Here is a 4,717-nt window from a genome sequence, read left to right as displayed (position 1 = left end):
TTCACTCTGTTTTTGACGTGTTGTTTTTTGCACTACGTGAAGTAGTTGGACTTCTGGGGCATGTCTGTTTGAACTTCACACTGTTTCACTTTATTGTATTTTTCTTATATGAAATACACACCATGTAGTACGTGAACTTCCAGTTGTTATCACTTCGAACTTCTCTCTGTTTTGAGATAATTATTTTAAAACACAAAAAACAACATATTTTTTTATGTATTTTGGATATCTAAATACACGGTGAACCTCTCTCACAGGAATTTTTTGAACTTTTCCTCGCCGAGCACTTGAAACTTCTAGCAACCATTTTTTTTCTTTTATGAGTTTTTTTTAAAGTGCAAAAGATGGGGTTATGTTTTTTATTTGTTGAACAAGTAAATCCTAGGTTTTAATAAACTCCGAACTTCTCTGTTATTTCAATTTGAACTTCACCTTTTTATATTTTGAGTAAGGAATTATATTCGATTTTTATATAGGAAAAATCAAACATGGAAATACAAGGTGAACCTCTCTCGCAAGAATTTTTGAAGTTCTCCGGACAGAGCACTTGAACTTCTTTCAACAAACCTTTTAAGCTTTTATTTTTCTATACTTTTATTCGCACCTGAAATGCATTCCTTGCAGTACTTGAACTTCTCGTTGTTTTCACTATGAACTTCTTTTAACAGTTAAGAATTTTTTGAATACATCAAAACGTGTTTTAAATGGTATACATGAAAATTTTAAACCGTTCATTGAAATGTGGCACACAATATACCTGGTGGAAAGCTTATGAATCGCAGCAAGTTTTTCATGTAGACAGGTGTTACAAATTCGTTGCCATTTGAGAGCAGTTTTTAAAATGGCAAAACAACATTGTTTTTTGCTTTTTTTCAACATGTAAATGAACGACGGACATCTGCAAATAAATTTTGAACTATGCTAGGAGGAGCACATGAACTTCTTGCAACAAACGTTTTAAGTTTTTTTGTTTTCTATTCGTATGTTCTTACGTGAAACGCATTTCGTGTAGTAGCTGAACTTCCCTCTGTTTACACCTTGAACTTCTGTCACATATTTTTGTTCAACCTCTATCACAAGAATTTTTGAACTTTCTTGAGCCGAGCACTTGAACTTCTAGCAACAAAACTTTTTAGCCTTTTTCTTTTTCATTCTTTTTTAAATACAAATTGCACACCCTTTAGTACATGAACTTCAGGGAGTTATCAATCCGAACTTCTCTCGGTTACGCGAAAATATCTGAGTTTCTTATAGACATTGAACCGCTCTACCTTTTTTATTTAAACTTCATTGTGTTTTTTTAGAAATGTGAAATTGGATTTTTTTTAGAAACATCAAACTTCTTTGTTATTTTGAATTGAACTTATTGGTTTTATTCTTTAGTAACTAAAAAATAATTTTTTTCAAATACATATCAAACTGCTCCGCTTTTTCCAATTGAACTTCTTAGTTGTACTCATTAGTAACGAGAAAACCTGAATTTTTTATATACATTGAACTACTCCATTTTTTAAAATTGAACTTCTTGGTTTTAATCTTCAGTATTAGGGAAATCTGAGTTTTTTTTATAAACATCAAATAGCTTCATTTTTTACTTCAAGACTTCTTGGTGTTATTTAAATTTGAACTTCTAGGTCTTTTCCAAAAGAGGGAAAATCATTTTTTATAAAGTTTTTGAATGGCTCAGGTTTTTTTAATTTCACCTTCTTGGTATTGTAATAAACATTGTACTTCTCCATTATTTAAATTTGAACCTCTAGATTTTTTTTACAAATAGGAAAATTTATTAGTGTATAATTCCAAATTCATGGTTTTATAATTAACAACATTTTTATACACATGAACTTCTCCTAAGAACAATATTCAGTATTCATCAAGGATGGGTAGTGCCATATTTTTAATTTGCCGATTGCCATAAAATCCAATAGATGTGGTCTATTTAGAAACACATGTAGCTACATACATATAAGCCTTTTTAATGTACATATAGAAAAACACTAGGTAGTGACAGAATTATTGTAGAAGAAAAATAGTTGAAGGTAGTCATCTCGACTAATCTGTTTTCTTTTCATTAGTACATCTTCTGAACTTGTCATCACTACACTGCCATCAAAATCTCACATGGCCAGCATCCAGGGGCACAAGCATTATCCACTCCACAAGATTATTTTATTTTAATATATATATATATATATATATATATATATATATATATATATATATATACACTATTTAATAATCGCAAAAACAACGTCGTTTTTGCCCCTTTTCAACATGTAAATGGATGGTCGGGCGTCTCACGCATGAATTTTGAACAATACTAGGAGGAGCACGTGAACTTCTTGCAACAACCTTTTAAGCTTTTAATTTTCTGTTCTTATATTCTTTTCTGAAACGCATTCTTTTAGTAGTTAAACTCCCCGTTGTTTTCACCTTGAACATCTATCACTTATTTTTTATAAATATCGAACTGCTCTGTTTTTGTAATTTGGACTTCTTGATTTTGTAATAAGCATCGAACCGCTCCGTTATTTAAACTTGAACTTCTACTTTTTTTAAGAAACAGGATTTTTTTTAAACTTTTTTAGTTGTTCTTTTTATTCTAATTTGAACTTCTAGTTTTTTTATAATGGGGAAAATCTTTTTTTATATATTCTTTTGATATGTTCCTCTTTTTAAGTTGGACTTCTCTTATTTTTTACAAACGTTAAAAATCCATAAAGATTTTGAAGTACTTTTTTTATTTTGAACTTCTTGCTTAAATTTTTTTTTAGTTCTTGCTCCGGCCGGTCTCCATTTTCCTCGTACTAATGCTCATGTGCACATCAGCGTAGAAGAAGAAGATAGACCACATCAGCATGTACGCACGCCGAGACTCACCAGCATGCACGCACACAAGCGCATGCACCAGCACGCGCCACTCGTCGGGAGCAGGTCGGCGGCCGAAGATATGTCCAGACGGGAGCTGGGCATGCACCAGAGAAGTAGCAGCACATGATAGACAAATAAAATTTTGACGACCCACAATCAACAAAATTTGCAGGAACGGGTGGAATCAACTTTGCAACATGATTCCTTCCATTATGATATTCATTGAACTACTACGATTTTGTCAACAATCTCTGTTATTTCTTGAGTACACACAATTGAACTTATGCGTCTGGGTAAGCTGAACTGAACTCAAGTGATGGGATGGGGCTGCATGCTATGACATGCTTCCGAATGGTTTCGTAGTTAACTGCAGCCATGCTATGACATCTGCCTACAACATCTCTGTCAGACTAACACCGTTGAATTGGAATATAGACTGAAATTGGTTCCAGCGTAGGTAATGCTATCTAGTATTTTCTTTTCAGCTTTGCACACATTGTACTGATGTACATGGAGCACTCAATAGGGCTGGTTTTTTCAGTGATTTTTTAAGCATAAATACAGAAGTACATGTAGTTTCTCTGTCTTAGCAGGAGCACATTTTTGTGTCAAAAAAAGCAGGAGTACATATGAGTGCAGAATTGGAATGTATACACATGTGTATGCATTTCCTCACATCACAACTTACCCACGCCTATGGCATGTTCTCTACCACAATTTTCTTTTCTACTCCCTCACACAATTCCTGTCTTCATGTGAACACACAAGCACCAGCTGAACTGAAATCAAATGGGCATCTAAGAAAACTCCAGGAAGCATCATCTCCCCTATGCAGGTACATATTAAATTTGGTATACATGAACTCCATGGGGCATTTAGATTATACCTTTTAGTAGGTTGTAGATTTTCCTCATGGCGATCATGGCGAAGAGTGCCATTCCCACACCTAAGAGGCCTAATTTTGTGCCATCGCCCATTTAAACCAGATTGCACATCCGTCCAGGAAACATCTCCGTGCCTCCTATAAACAGAGGCATTGATACATTTTGTAGATAAATATGGAAGAAAACCCCTTTTCCCATTTTTCTGAAGGACCTGTGAAACTAAAACCAACGGAAAACATTAGTTTTTTGCACCTGCACGTATAGCTGAACTTCAGACATCAAAATTACTTACAAACAATACAGAACTGGACAGGGGGGAGGAATCAACGCTTGATCTAGATACAGTACAGGGGAACAACAGAAAAGCATGGGGCGTAGAAGTGCTAGGTGGCCACATGTCACGGCGGCTGGGCGGGAGGCTGGTCTGTGCGCCACATGCATCTCGTACACATGGGAATGGCCGCAGTAGCTTACATCCCTGGTTGCCGGAAGTAACAAAGGCATCATCACCTACAGGCCTCGACGTGCCATGTGGCCTCGACCGTCATGGCACGCGCGACTAGATGCAGGTCGAGGCATGCTCCAGCTGCAGGTCAACGCCTCCTGCAGCTTCAAGAAGCGCCCAATCCCTGTCAGCTGCGCCACCACGAGCGCCCCCCCCCCCCCCCCCCCCCCCCCACCCGTGGCGGCGGTGGAAGGTAGGGCGCCGGAGGCAAGGGGCCGGTGGCGGGTGGCACATCGGGGCCATGGGGCGGCGAAGGCAGGGGGCCGGTGGCGGGTGGCGCATCGGGCCCATGGGGGCGGCGGAAGCAGGGGGCCGGTGGCGGGTGGCGCATCGGGGCCATGGGTGCGGCGGAGGCAGGGCGGTGGCGGGTGGCGCGTCAGGGCCGTGGGGGTGGCGGAGGGTGGCGCCGGAGCCAGTGCGGCGACGGGTGGCGCGCCGGAGCCAGGGCGGCGGCGGG

The 4,717-nt window shown here is 38.9% G+C and overlaps 1 long non-coding RNA gene across 2 annotated transcripts; it reads right to left on the bottom strand.

The window, feature by feature from the left end:
• Window positions 1-3,400: 3,400 nt before the first annotated feature.
• LOC120964435 (uncharacterized) lies at window positions 3,401-4,326 on the bottom strand. 2 transcript variants are annotated; one of them, XR_012184433.1, is made up of 3 exons: window positions 4,048-4,326; window positions 3,758-3,974; window positions 3,401-3,650 (listed from the first exon to the last, which is right to left on the bottom strand). It is a non-coding gene; the product is annotated as an uncharacterized lncRNA (long non-coding RNA). The 2 variants fall into 2 exon arrangements; XR_005756690.3 differs by lacking the exon at window positions 4,048-4,326 and having other exon boundaries at window positions 3,758-4,030.
• Window positions 4,327-4,717: the final 391 nt, after the last annotated feature.

Source organism: Aegilops tauschii, chromosome 5 (genome assembly GCF_002575655.3).
Source record: "Aegilops tauschii subsp. strangulata cultivar AL8/78 chromosome 5, Aet v6.0, whole genome shotgun sequence".
Taxonomy (NCBI): domain Eukaryota; kingdom Viridiplantae; phylum Streptophyta; class Magnoliopsida; order Poales; family Poaceae; genus Aegilops; species Aegilops tauschii.
Note: the sequence above shows the minus strand (reverse complement) of the source record. Positions and strands in the feature narration are given on the sequence as shown.